Here is a 14,868-nt window from a genome sequence, read left to right as displayed (position 1 = left end):
CACACCATTCATTAGTAAAAGTAGGGGATTCTGATGATAAACCAGTCTCTGATATAGAACTTTAAGAGCATTCCAATGTTCGGAATGGGCATCTACTTGCATTCTCATCAGACATGAAAACCATAAATTCCTTGATGTCAAGCATGGTATAATGGTTATACTTCCATCTTCTAAGATATCCCTAATAACACTGAAAAGTAGTAAATCTCTATTGAAATGTGAAGCTGCAATCACTTGTGCATAAGAACATAGCAACTCTAAGGGAATGTAGCTCAGTGGTAGAGCGCATGCTTTGCATGTATGAGGTCCCGGGTTCAATCCCCGGCATCTCCATGTTTTGCAAAATGCAGATTTTTACAATATGTAAACTCTCTAGAAGAGCCACAGATAACAAGCAATCCAATAAAAGTACTCTACAGCAATAGTCAAAGTTGAATACAAATCATAAAAAATCAATCAAATATGATTATATTCAACTTCATCTTCATACCATTTTTCAAAGTAAAGTTCCCATTGAATGCCTATTGCCATTCTCCTACACTGAGGGAAAACATATGGTAAGTAGGAAATAGATTTTTTATTTTCAGTGGGAACTGAAGGAAACTACCTGAGCAAAGTTTAATAAAAGAGCGAGACAAATAATAAAGTAAAACTAATTGATTAAGATTGAGAGACAAGTTCAAACACATTGTGAACAAAAAGAGGATGGACATGGGCTTGGAGAGCAAGCACATAATGAAATTTCAAAGCATGGAATGATGACAACATATCAACTGTAGATAGATTGTCTGGTGAAGCATTAGCTAGCTAGCCCAAGAGGCAGTAATAGCATGCATCCTTTGTGCCCTTCTTCTAAGTTCTGACACTGATGACCAAACAGAATGTAAGAAAGCCCTCTAGTTAGGAAAACTTGATCAATATCCACACCATTCATTAGAAAAAGTAGGGTATTCTGATGATAAACCTGTCTCTAATGGAGAACTTTAAGAGCATTCCAATGTTCGGAATGGGCATCTCCTTGCATTCTCATCAGCCATGAAAACCATAATGTCCTTGAAGTCAAGAATGGTATAATGGTTATACTTCCATCCTCTAAGATGTCCCTAATAACACTGAAAAGTAGTAAATCTCTAGTGAAATGTAAAGCTGCAATCACTTGTGCATAAAAATATAGCATCTCATAGGGGATGTAGCTCAGTGGTAGAGTGCAAGTATGAGGATAAGGGTGCAATCCCTGGCATCTCCATGTTTTGCAAAATACAGCTTTTTACCATATGTAAACTCTCTAGAAGAGCCAAAGATAAAAAGCAAACCAATAAAAGTACTCTACAGCAATAGTCAAAGTTGAATACAAATCATAAAAAATCAATCAAATATGATTATATTCATCATCGTCTTCATTCCATTTTTCAAAGTAAAGTTCCCATTGAATGCCTATTGCCATTCTCCTACACTGTGGGAAAACATATAGTAAGTAGGAAATAGATTTTTTATTTTCAGTGGGAACTGAAGGCGACTACCCGAGCAAAGTTTAATAAAAGAGCGAGACAAATAATATAGTAAAACTAATTGATTAAGATTGAGAGACAAGTTTAAACACTTTGTGAACAAAAAGAGGATGGACATGGGCTTGGAGGGCAAGCACTTAATGAAATTTCAAAGCATGGAATGATGACAACATATCAACTCTAGATAGATTGTCTGGTGAAGAATTAGCTAGCTAGCCCAAGAGGCAGTAATAGCATGCATCCCTTGTGCCCTTCTACTAAGTTCTGACACTGATGACCAAACAGAATGTAAGAAAGCCCTCTAATTAGCAAAACTTGATCAATATCCACACCATTCATTAGTAAAAGTAGGGGATTCTGATGATAAACCAGTCTTTGATGGAGAACTTTAATAGCATTCCAAAGTTTGGAATGGGCATCTACTTGCATTCTCATCAGCCATGGTAACCTTGAAGTCCTCGAAGTCCAGCATGGTATAATGGTTATCCTTCCATCCTCTAAGATGTCCCTAATAACACTGAAAAGTAGTAAATCTCTAGTGAAATGTAAAGCTGTAATCACTTGTGCATAAGAAAACAGCAGCTCCTAGGGGATGTAGCTCAGTGGTAGAGAGCATGCTTTGCTTTGCACCGAGTTCAATCCCCGGCATCTCCATGTTTTGCAAAATACAGCTTTTTACCATATGTAAACTCTCTAGAAGAGCCACAGATAACAAGCAATCCAATAAAAGTACTCTACAGCAATAGTCAAAGTTGAATACAAATCATAAAAAATCAATCAAATATGATTATATTCATCATCGTCTTCATTCCATTTTTCAAAGTAAAGTTCCCATTGAATGCCTATTGCCATTCTCCTACACTGTGGGAAAACATATAGTAAGTAGGAAATAGATTTTTTATTTTCAGTGGGAACTGAAGGCGACTACCCGAGCAAAGTTTAATAAAAGAGCGAGACAAATAATATAGTAAAACTAATTGATTAAGATTGAGAGACAAGTTTAAACACTTTGTGAACAAAAAGAGGATGGACATGGGCTTGGAGGGCAAGCACTTAATGAAATTTCAAAGCATGGAATGATGACAACATATCAACTCTAGATAGATTGTCTGGTGAAGAATTAGCTAGCTAGCCCAAGAGGCAGTAATAGCATGCATCCCTTGTGCCCTTCTACTAAGTTCTGACACTGATGACCAAACAGAATGTAAGAAAGCCCTCTAATTAGCAAAACTTGATCAATATCCACACCATTCATTAGTAAAAGTAGGGGATTCTGATGATAAACCAGTCTTTGATGGAGAACTTTAATAGCATTCCAAAGTTTGGAATGGGCATCTACTTGCATTCTCATCAGCCATGGTAACCTTGAAGTCCTCGAAGTCCAGCATGGTATAATGGTTATCCTTCCATCCTCTAAGATGTCCCTAATAACACTGAAAAGTAGTAAATCTCTAGTGAAATGTAAAGCTGTAATCACTTGTGCATAAGAAAACAGCAGCTCCTAGGGGATGTAGCTCAGTGGTAGAGCGCATGCTTTGCTTTGCACCGAGTTCAATCCCCAGCATCTCCATGTTTTGCAAAATACAGCTTTTTACCATATGTAAACTCTCTAGAAGAGCCACAGATAACAAGCAATCCAATAAAAGTACTCTACAGCAATAGTCAAAGTTGAATACAAATCATAAAAAATCAATCAAATATGATTATATTCAACATCGTCTTCATACAATTTTTCAAAGTAAAGTTCCCATTGAATGCCTATAGCCATTCTCCTACACTGAGGGAAAACATATGGTAAGTAGGAAATAGATTTTTTATTTTCAGTGGGAACTGAAGGCGACTACCTGAGCAAAGTTTAATAAAAGAGCGAGACAAATAATATAGTAAAACTAATTGATTAAGATTGAGAGACAAGTTCAAACACTTTGTGAACAAAAAGAGGATGGACATGGGCTTGGAGGGCAAGCACTTAATGAAATTTCAAAGCATGGAATGATGACAACATATCAACTCTAGATAGATTGTCTGGTGAAGCATTAGCTAGCAAGCCCAAGAGGCAGTCATAGCATGCATCCTTTGTGCCCTTCTACTAAATTCTGACACTGATGACCAATCAGAATGTAAGAAAGCCCTCTATTTAGCAAAACTTGATCAATATCTACACCATTCATTAGTAAAAGTAGGGGATTCTGATGATAAACCAGTCTCTGATGGAGAACTTTAAGAGCATTCCAATGTTCAGAATGGGCATCTCCTTGCATTCTCATCAGCCATGAAAACCATAAAGTCCTTGAAATCCAGCATGGTATAATGGTTATCCTTCCATCCTCTAAGATGTCCCTAATAACACTGAAAAGTAGTAAATCTCTAGAGAAATGTAAAGCTGTAATCACTTGTGCATAAGAAAATAGCAGCTCCTAGGGGATGTAGCTCAGTGGTAGAGTGCATGCTTCGCTTTGCACCAAGTTCAATCCCCGGCATCTCCATGTTTTGCAAAATACAGCTTTTTACCATATGTAGACTCTCTAGAAGAGCCACAGATAACAAGCAAACCAATAAAAGTACTCTACAGCAATAGTCAAAGTTGAATACAAATCATAAAAAATCAATCAACTATGATTATTTTCAACATTGTCTTCATTCCATTTTTCAAAGTAAAGTTCCCATTGAATGCCTATAGCCATTCTCCTACACTGAGGGAAAACATATGGTAAGTAGGAAATAGATTTTTTATTTTCAGTGGGAACTGAAGGCGACTACCTGAGCAAAGTTTAATAAAAGAGCGCGACAAATAATATAGTAAAACTAATTGATTAAGATTGAGAGACAAGTTCAAACACTTTGTGAACAAAAAGAGGATGGACAAGGGCTTGGAGGGCAAGCACATAATGAATTTTCAAAGCATGGAATGATGACAACATATCAACTCTAGATAGATTGTCTGGTGAAGCATTAGTTAGCAATGCCCAAGAGGCAGTCATAGCATGCATCCTTTGTGCCCTTCTACAAAATTCTGACACTGATGACCAAACAGAATGTAAGAAAGCCCTCTAGTTAGCAAAACTTGATCAATATCTACACCATTCATTAGTAAAAGTAGGGGATTCTGATGATAAACCATTCTCTGATGGAGAACTTTAAGAGCATTCCAATGTTTGGAATGGGCATCTCCTTGCATTCTCATCAGCCATGAAAATCATAAAGTCCTTGAAGTCAAGCATGGTATAATGGTTATACTTCCATCCTCTAAGATGTCCCTAATAACACTGAAAAGTAGTAAATCTCTAGTGAAATGTAAAGCTGCAATCACTTTTGTATAAAAATATTGCAGCTCATAGGGGATGTAGCTCAGTGGTAGAGCGCATGCTTTGCATGTATGAGGCCCCAGGTTAAATCCCCGGCATCTCCATGTTTTGCAAAATGCAGCTTTTTACCATATGTAAACTCTCTAGAAGAGCCACAGATAACAAGCAATCCAATAAAAGTACTCTACAGCAACAGTCAAAGTTGAATACAAATCTTAAAAAATCAATCAAATATGATTATATTCAACATCGTCTTCATACCATTTTTCAAAGTAAAGTTCCCATTGAATGCCTATAGCCATTCTCCTACACTGAGGGAAAACATATGGTAAGTAGGAAATAGAATTTTTATTTTCAGTGGGAACTGAAGGCGACTACCCGAGCAAAGTTTAATAAAAGAGCGAGACAAATAATATAGTAAAACTAATTGATTAAGATTGAGAGACAAGTTCAAACACTTTGTGAACAAAAAGAGGATGGACATGGGCTTGGAGGGCAAGCACTTAATGAAATTTCAAAGCATGGAATGAAGACAACATATCAACTCTAGATAGATTGTCTGGTGAAGCATTAGCTAGCAAGCCCAAGAGGCAGTCATAGCATGCATCCTTTGTGCCCTTCTACTAAATTCTGACACTGATGACCAAACAGAATGTAAGAAAGCCCTCTAGTTAGCAAAACTTGATCAATATCTACACCATTCATTAGTAAAAGTAGGGGATTCTGATGATAAACCAGTCTCTGATGGAGAACTTTAAGAGCATTCCAATGTTCGGAATGGGCATCTCCTTGCATTCTCATCAGCCATGAAAACCATAAAGTCCTTTAAATCCAGCAAGGTATAATGATTATCCTTCCATCATCTAAGATGTCCCTAATAACACTGAAAAGTTGTAAATCTCTAGTGAAATGTAAAGCTGTAATCACTTGTGCATAAGAAAATAGCAGCTCCTAGGGGATGTAGCTCAGTGGTAGAGCGCATGCTTTGCTTTGCACCGAGTTCAATACCCGGCATCTCCATGTTTTGCAAAATACAGCTTTTTACCATATGTAAACTCTCTAGAAGAGTCACAGATAACAAGCAATCCAATAAAAGTACTCTACAGCAATAGTCAGAGTTGAATACAAATCATAAAAAATCTATCAAATAAGATTATATTCTTCATCGTCTTCATTCCATTTTTCAAAGTAAAGTTCCCATTGAATGCCTATTGCCATTCTCCTACACTGTGGGAAAACATATAGTAAGTAGGAAATACATTTTTTATTTTCAGTGGGAACTGAAGGCGACTACCCGAGCAAAGTTTAATAAAAGAGCGAGACAAATAATATAGCAAAACTAATTGATTAAGATTGAGAGACAAGTTCTAACACTTTGTGAACAAAAAGAGGATGGACATGGGCTTGGAGGGCAAGCACTTAATGAAATTTCAAAGCATGGAATGATGACAACATATCAACTCTAGATAGATTGTCTGGTGAAGCATTAGCTAGCAAGCCCAAGAGGCAGTCATAGCATGCATCCTTTGTGCCCTTCTACTAAATTCTGACACTGATGACCAAACAGAATGTAAGAAAGCCCTCTAGTTAGCAAAACATGATCAATATCTACACCATTCATTAGTAAAAGTAGGGGATTCTGATGATAAACCAGTCTCTGATGGAGAACTTTAAGAGCATTCCAATGTTCGGAATGGGCATCTCCTTGCATTCTCATCAGCCATGAAATCCATAAAGTCCTTTAAGTCAAGCATGGTATAATGGTTATACTTCTATCCTCTAAGATGTCCCTAATAACACTGAAAAGTAGTAAATCTCTAGGGAAATGTAAAGCTGCAATCACTTGTGCATAAAAGCATAGCAGCTCTAAGGGGATGTAGCTCAGTGGTAGAGTGCATGCTTTGCATGTATGAGGTCCTGGGTTCAATTCCCAGCATCTCCATGTTTTGCAAAATACAGCTTTTTACCATATGTAAACTCTCTAGAAGAGTCACAAATAACAAGCAATCCAATAAAAGTACTCTACAGCAATAGTCAAAGTTGAACACAAATCATAAAAAATCAATCAAATATGATTATATTCAACATCGTCTTCATACCATTTTTCAAAGTAAAGTTCCCATTGAATGCCTTTTGCAATTCTCCTACACTGAGGGAAAACATATGGTAAGTAGGAAATAGATGTTTTATTTTCAGTGGGAACTGAAGGCGACTACCTGAGCAAAGTTTAATAAAAGAGCGAGACAAATAATATAGTAAAACTAATTGATTAAGATTGAGAGACAAGTTCAAACACTTTGTGAACAAAAAGAGGATGGACATGGGCTTGGAGGGCAAGCACTTAATGAAATTTCAAAGCATGGAATGATGACAACATATCAACTCTAGATAGATTGTCTGGTGAAGCATTAGTTAGAAATGCCCAAGAGGCAGTCATAGCATGCATCCTTTGTGCCCTTCTACTAAATTCTGACACTGATGACCAAACAGAATGTAAGAATGCCCTCTAGTTAGCAAAACTTGATCAATATCTACACCATTCATTAGTAAATGTAGGGGATTCTGATGATAAACCAGTCTCTGATGGAGAACTTTAAGAGCATTCCAATGTTTGGAATGGGCATCTCCTTGCATTCTCATCAGCCATGAAAACCATAAAGTCCTTGAAGTCAAGCATGGTATAATGGTTATTCTTCCATCCTCTAAGATGTCCCTAATAACACTGAAAAGTAGTAAATCTCTAGTGAAATGTAAAGCTGCAATCACTTTGGTATAAAAATATAGCAGCTCATAGGGGATGTAGCTCAGTGGTAGAGTGCATGCTTTTCATGTATGAGGCCCCGGGTTCAATACCCAGCATCTTCATGTTTTGCAAAATGCAGCTTTTTACCATATGTAAACTCTCTAGAAATGCAACAGATAACAAGCAATCCAATAAAAGTACTCTACAGCAACAGTCAAAGATGAATACAAATCTTAAAAAATCAATCAAATATGATTATTTTCAACATTGTCTTCATTCCATTTTTCAAAGTAAAGTTCCCATTGAATGCCTATAGCCATTCTCCTACACTGAGGGAAAACATATGGTAAGTAGGAAATAGATTTTTTATTTTCAGTGGGAACTGAAGGCGACTACCTGAGCAAAGTTTAATAAAAGAGCGCGACAAATAATATAGTAAAACTAATTGATTAAGATTGAGAGACAAGTTCAAACACTTTGTGAACAAAAAGAGGATGGACAAGGGCTTGGAGGGCAAGCACATAATGAATTTTCAAAGCATGGAATGATGACAACATATCAACTCTAGATAGATTGTCTGGTGAAGCATTAGTTAGCAATGCCCAAGAGGCAGTCATAGCATGCATCCTTTGTGCCCTTCTACTAAATTCTGACACTGATGACCAAACAGAATGTAAGAAAGCCCTCTAGTTAGCAAAACTTGATCAATATCTACACCATTCATTAGTAAAAGTAGGGGATTCTGATGATAAACCATTCTCTGATGGAGAACTTTAAGAGCATTCCAATGTTTGGAATGGGCATCTCCTTGCATTCTCATCAGCCATGAAAATCATAAAGTCCTTGAAGTCAAGCATGGTATAATGGTTATACTTCCATCCTCTAAGATGTCCCTAATAACACTGAAAAGTAGTAAATCTCTAGTGAAATGTAAAGCTGCAATCACTTTTGTATAAAAATATTGCAGCTCATAGGGGATGTAGCTCAGTGGTAGAGCGCATGCTTTGCATGTATGAGGCCCCAGGTTAAATCCCCGGCATCTCCATGTTTTGCAAAATGCAGCTTTTTACCATATGTAAACTCTCTAGAAGAGCCACAGATAACAAGCAATCCAATAAAAGTACTCTACAGCAACAGTCAAAGTTGAATACAAATCTTAAAAAATCAATCAAATATGATTATATTCAACATCGTCTTCATACCATTTTTCAAAGTAAAGTTCCCATTGAATGCCTATAGCCATTCTCCTACACTGAGGGAAAACATATGGTAAGTAGGAAATAGAATTTTTATTTTCAGTGGGAACTGAAGGCGACTACCCGAGCAAAGTTTAATAAAAGAGCGAGACAAATAATATAGTAAAACTAATTGATTAAGATTGAGAGACAAGTTCAAACACTTTGTGAACAAAAAGAGGATGGACATGGGCTTGGAGGGCAAGCACTTAATGAAATTTCAAAGCATGGAATGAAGACAACATATCAACTCTAGATAGATTGTCTGGTGAAGCATTAGCTAGCAAGCCCAAGAGGCAGTCATAGCATGCATCCTTTGTGCCCTTCTACTAAATTCTGACACTGATGACCAAACAGAATGTAAGAAAGCCCTCTAGTTAGCAAAACTTGATCAATATCTACACCATTCATTAGTAAAAGTAGGGGATTCTGATGATAAACCAGTCTCTGATGGAGAACTTTAAGAGCATTCCAATGTTCGGAATGGGCATCTCCTTGCATTCTCATCAGCCATGAAAACCATAAAGTCCTTTAAATCCAGCAAGGTATAATGATTATCCTTCCATCCTCTAAGATGTCCCTAATAACACTGAAAAGTTGTAAATCTCTAGTGAAATGTAAAGCTGTAATCACTTGTGCATAAGAAAATAGCAGCTCCTAGGGGATGTAGCTCAGTGGTAGAGCGCATGCTTTGCTTTGCACCGAGTTCAATACCCGGCATCTCCATGTTTTGCAAAATACAGCTTTTTACCATATGTAAACTCTCTAGAAGAGTCACAGATAACAAGCAATCCAATAAAAGTACTCTACAGCAATAGTCAGAGTTGAATACAAATCATAAAAAATCTATCAAATAAGATTATATTCTTCATCGTCTTCATTCCATTTTTCAAAGTAAAGTTCCCATTGAATGCCTATTGCCATTCTCCTACACTGTGGGAAAACATATAGTAAGTAGGAAATACATTTTTTATTTTCAGTGGGAACTGAAGGCGACTACCCGAGCAAAGTTTAATAAAAGAGCGAGACAAATAATATAGCAAAACTAATTGATTAAGATTGAGAGACAAGTTCTAACACTTTGTGAACAAAAAGAGGATGGACATGGGCTTGGAGGGCAAGCACTTAATGAAATTTCAAAGCATGGAATGATGACAACATATCAACTCTAGATAGATTGTCTGGTGAAGCATTAGCTAGCAAGCCCAAGAGGCAGTCATAGCATGCATCCTTTGTGCCCTTCTACTAAATTCTGACACTGATGACCAAACAGAATGTAAGAAAGCCCTCTAGTTAGCAAAACATGATCAATATCTACACCATTCATTAGTAAAAGTAGGGGATTCTGATGATAAACCAGTCTCTGATGGAGAACTTTAAGAGCATTCCAATGTTCGGAATGGGCATCTCCTTGCATTCTCATCAGCCATGAAATCCATAAAGTCCTTTAAGTGAAGCATGGTATAATGGTTATACTTCTATCCTCTAAGATGTCCCTAATAACACTGAAAAGTAGTAAATCTCTAGTGAAATGTAAAGCTGCAATCACTTGTGCATAAAAGCATAGCAGCTCTAAGGGGATGTAGCTCAGTGGTAGAGTGCATGCTTTGCATGTATGAGGTCCTGGGTTCAATTCCCAGCATCTCCATGTTTTGCAAAATACAGCTTTTTACCATATGTAAACTCTCTAGAAGAGTCACAAATAACAAGCAATCCAATAAAAGTACTCTACAGCAATAGTCAAAGTTGAACACAAATCATAAAAAATCAATCAAATATGATTATATTCAACATCGTCTTCATACCATTTTTCAAAGTAAAGTTCCCATTGAATGCCTTTTGCAATTCTCCTACACTGAGGGAAAACATATGGTAAGTAGGAAATAGATGTTTTATTTTCAGTGGGAACTGAAGGCGACTACCTGAGCAAAGTTTAATAAAAGAGCGAGACAAATAATATAGTAAAACTAATTGATTAAGATTGAGAGACAAGTTCAAACACTTTGTGAACAAAAAGAGGATGGACATGGGCTTGGAGGGCAAGCACTTAATGAAATTTCAAAGCATGGAATGATGACAACATATCAACTCTAGATAGATTGTCTGGTGAAGCATTAGTTAGAAATGCCCAAGAGGCAGTCATAGCATGCATCCTTTGTGCCCTTCTACTAAATTCTGACACTGATGACCAAACAGAATGTAAGAATGCCCTCTAGTTAGCAAAACTTGATCAATATCTACACCATTCATTAGTAAATGTAGGGGATTCTGATGATAAACCAGTCTCTGATGGAGAACTTTAAGAGCATTCCAATGTTTGGAATGGGCATCTCCTTGCATTCTCATCAGCCATGAAAACCATAAAGTCCTTGAAGTCAAGCATGGTATAATGGTTATTCTTCCATCCTCTAAGATGTCCCTAATAACACTGAAAAGTAGTAAATCTCTAGTGAAATGTAAAGCTGCAATCACTTTGGTATAAAAATATAGCAGCGCATAGGGGATGTAGCTCAGTGGTAGAGCGCATGCTTTTCATGTATGAGGCCCCGGGTTCAATACCCAGCATCTTCATGTTTTGCAAAATGCAGCTTTTTACCATATGTAAACTCTCTAGAAATGCAACAGATAACAAGCAATCCAATAAAAGTACTCTACAGCAACAGTCAAAGATGAATACAAATCTTAAAAAATCAATCAAATATGATTATATTCAACATCGTCTTCATACAATTTTTCAAAGTAAAGTTCCCATTGAATGCCTATAGCCATTCTCCTACACTGAGGGAAAACATATGGTAAGTGGGAAATAGATTTTTTATTTTCAGTAGGAACTGAAGGCGACTACCTGAGCAAAGTTTAATAAAAGAGCGAGACAAATAATATAGTAAAACTAATCGATTAAGATTGAGAGACAAGTTCAAACACTTTGTGAACAAAAAGAGGATGGACATGGGCTTGGAGGGCAAGCACTTAATGAAATTTCAAACCATGGAATGATGACAACATATCAACTCTAGATAGATTGTCTGGTGAAGCATTAGCTAGCAAGCCCAAGAGGCAGTCATAGCATGCATCCTTTGTGCCCTTCTACTAAATTCTGACACTGATGACCAAACAGAATGTAAGAAAGCCCTCTAGTTAGCAAAACTTGATCAATATCTACACCATTCATTAGTAAAAGTAGGGGATTCTGATGATAAACCAGTCTCTGATGGAGAACTTTAAGAGCATTCCAATGTTCGGAATGGGCATCTCCTTGCATTCTCATCAGCCATGAAAACCATAAAGTCCTTGAAATCCAGCATGGTATAATGGTTATCCTTCCATCCTCTAAGATGTCCCTAATAACACTGAAAAGTAGTAAATCTCTAGTGAAATGTAAAGCTGTAATCACTTGTGCATAAGAAAATAGCAGCTCCTAGGGGATGTAGCTCAGTGGTATAGTGCATGCTTTGCTTTGCACCGAGTTCAATCCCCGGCATCTCCCTGTTTTGCAAAATACAGCTTTTTACAATATGTAAACTCTCTAGAAGAGCCACAGATAACAAGCAATCCAATAGTCCTTGAAATCCAGCATGGTATAATGGTTATCCTTCCATCCTCTAAGATGTCCCTAATAACACTGAAAAGTAGTAAATCTCTATTGAAATGTGAAGCTGCAATCACTTGTGCATAAGAACATAGCAACTCTAAGGGAATGTAGCTCAGTGGTAGAGCGCATGCTTTGCATGTATGAGGTCCCGGGTTCAATCCCTGCCATCTCCATGTTTTGCAAAATGCAGATTTTTACAATATGTAAACTCTCTAGAAGAGCCACAGATAACAAGCAATCCAATAAAAGTACTCTACAGCAATAGTCAAAGTTGAATACAAATCATAAAAAATCAATCAAATATGATTATATTCAACTTCATCTTCATACCATTTTTCAAAGTAAAGTTCCCATTGAATGCCTATTGCCATTCTCCTACACTGAGGGAAAACATATGGTAAGTAGGAAATAGATTTTTTATTTTCAGTGGGAACTGAAGGAAACTACCTGAGCAAAGTTTAATAAAAGAGCGAGACAAATAATAAAGTAAAACTAATTGATTAAGATTGAGAGACAAGTTCAAACACATTGTGAACAAAAAGAGGATGGACATGGGCTTGGAGAGCAAGCACATAATGAAATTTCAAAGCATGGAATGATGACAACATATCAACTGTAGATAGATTGTCTGGTGAAGCATTAGCTAGCTAGCCCAAGAGGCAGTAATAGCATGCATCCTTTGTGCCCTTCTTCTAAGTTCTGACACTGATGACCAAACAGAATGTAAGAAAGCCCTCTAGTTAGGAAAACTTGATCAATATCCACACCATTCATTAGAAAAAGTAGGGTATTCTGATGATAAACCTGTCTCTAATGGAGAACTTTAAGAGCATTCCAATGTTCGGAATGGGCATCTCCTTGCATTCTCATCAGCCATGAAAACCATAATGTCCTTGAAGTCAAGAATGGTATAATGGTTATACTTCCATCCTCTAAGATGTCCCTAATAACACTGAAAAGTAGTAAATCTCTAGTGAAATGTAAAGCTGCAATCACTTGTGCATAAAAATATAGCATCTCATAGGGGATGTAGCTCAGTGGTAGAGTGCAAGTATGAGGATAAGGGTGCAATCCCTGGCATCTCCATGTTTTGCAAAATACAGCTTTTTACCATATGTAAACTCTCTAGAAGAGCCAAAGATAAAAAGCAAACCAATAAAAGTACTCTACAGCAATAGTCAAAGTTGAATACAAATCATAAAAAATAAATCAAATATGATTATATTCATCATCGTCTTCATTCCATTTTTCAAAGTAAAGTTCCCATTGAATGCCTATTGCCATTCTCCTACACTGTGGGAAAACATATAGTAAGTAGGAAATAGATTTTTTATTTTCAGTGGGAACTGAAGGCGACTACCCGAGCAAAGTTTAATAAAAGAGCGAGACAAATAATATAGTAAAACTAATTGATTAAGATTGAGAGACAAGTTTAAACACTTTGTGAACAAAAAGAGGATGGACATGGGCTTGGAGGGCAAGCACTTAATGAAATTTCAAAGCATGGAATGATGACAACATATCAACTCTAGATAGATTGTCTGGTGAAGAATTAGCTAGCTAGCCCAAGAGGCAGTAATAGCATGCATCCCTTGTGCCCTTCTACTAAGTTCTGACACTGATGACCAAACAGAATGTAAGAAAGCCCTCTAATTAGCAAAACTTGATCAATATCCACACCATTCATTAGTAAAAGTAGGGGATTCTGATGATAAACCAGTCTTTGATGGAGAACTTTAATAGCATTCCAAAGTTTGGAATGGGCATCTACTTGCATTCTCATCAGCCATGGTAACCTTGAAGTCCTCGAAGTCCAGCATGGTATAATGGTTATCCTTCCATCCTCTAAGATGTCCCTAATAACACTGAAAAGTAGTAAATCTCTAGTGAAATGTAAAGCTGTAATCACTTGTGCATAAGAAAACAGCAGCTCCTAGGGGATGTAGCTCAGTGGTAGAGCGCATGCTTTGCTTTGCACCGAGTTCAATCCCCGGCATCTCCATGTTTTGCAAAATACAGCTTTTTACCATATGTAAACTCTCTAGAAGAGCCACAGATAACAAGCAATCCAATAAAAGTACTCTACAGCAATAGTCAAAGTTGAATACAAATCATAAAAAATCAATCAAATATGATTATATTCATCATCGTCTTCATTCCATTTTTCAAAGTAAAGTTCCCATTGAATGCCTATTGCCATTCTCCTACACTGTGGGAAAACATATAGTAAGTAGGAAATAGATTTTTTATTTTCAGTGGGAACTGAAGGCGACTACCCGAGCAAAGTTTAATAAAAGAGCGAGACAAATAATATAGTAAAACTAATTGATTAAGATTGAGAGACAAGTTTAAACACTTTGTGAACAAAAAGAGGATGGACATGGGCTTGGAGGGCAAGCACTTAATGAAATTTCAAAGCATGGAATGATGACAACATATCAACTCTAGATAGATTGTCTGGTGAAGAATTAGCTAGCTAGCCCAA

At 36.9% G+C, this 14,868-nt stretch overlaps 8 non-coding genes across 8 annotated transcripts; all 8 read left to right on the top strand.

Moving 5' to 3' along the window:
• The first annotated feature begins 261 nt into the window (after nucleotides 1-261).
• TRNAA-UGC (transfer RNA alanine (anticodon UGC)) lies at nucleotides 262-333 on the top strand. Its single transcript has one exon. It is a non-coding gene; the product is annotated as a tRNA-Ala (tRNA).
• Nucleotides 334-4,845: 4,512 nt separating this feature from the next.
• Nucleotides 4,846-4,917, top strand: TRNAA-UGC (transfer RNA alanine (anticodon UGC)). Its single transcript has one exon. It is a non-coding gene; the product is annotated as a tRNA-Ala (tRNA).
• Nucleotides 4,918-6,683: 1,766 nt separating this feature from the next.
• On the top strand, nucleotides 6,684-6,755 carry TRNAA-UGC (transfer RNA alanine (anticodon UGC)). The gene has a single exon. It is a non-coding gene; the product is annotated as a tRNA-Ala (tRNA).
• An 851-nt stretch (nucleotides 6,756-7,606) lies between these two features.
• TRNAE-UUC (transfer RNA glutamic acid (anticodon UUC)) lies at nucleotides 7,607-7,678 on the top strand. The gene has a single exon. It is a non-coding gene; the product is annotated as a tRNA-Glu (tRNA).
• An 851-nt stretch (nucleotides 7,679-8,529) lies between these two features.
• Nucleotides 8,530-8,601, top strand: TRNAA-UGC (transfer RNA alanine (anticodon UGC)). Its single transcript has one exon. It is a non-coding gene; the product is annotated as a tRNA-Ala (tRNA).
• A 1,766-nt stretch (nucleotides 8,602-10,367) lies between these two features.
• Nucleotides 10,368-10,439, top strand: TRNAA-UGC (transfer RNA alanine (anticodon UGC)). The gene has a single exon. It is a non-coding gene; the product is annotated as a tRNA-Ala (tRNA).
• An 851-nt stretch (nucleotides 10,440-11,290) lies between these two features.
• TRNAE-UUC (transfer RNA glutamic acid (anticodon UUC)) lies at nucleotides 11,291-11,362 on the top strand. Its single transcript has one exon. It is a non-coding gene; the product is annotated as a tRNA-Glu (tRNA).
• Nucleotides 11,363-12,484: 1,122 nt separating this feature from the next.
• On the top strand, nucleotides 12,485-12,556 carry TRNAA-UGC (transfer RNA alanine (anticodon UGC)). The gene has a single exon. It is a non-coding gene; the product is annotated as a tRNA-Ala (tRNA).
• The last annotated feature ends 2,312 nt before the right edge of the window (nucleotides 12,557-14,868 follow it).

This window comes from Taudactylus pleione, unplaced genomic scaffold (genome assembly GCF_031769625.1).
Source record: "Taudactylus pleione unplaced genomic scaffold, aTauple2 ptg000070l, whole genome shotgun sequence".
NCBI lineage: Eukaryota > Metazoa > Chordata > Amphibia > Anura > Myobatrachidae > Taudactylus > Taudactylus pleione.
The sequence above is the reverse complement of the archived record's forward strand: the minus strand, read 5'-3'. Positions and strand labels throughout refer to the sequence as shown.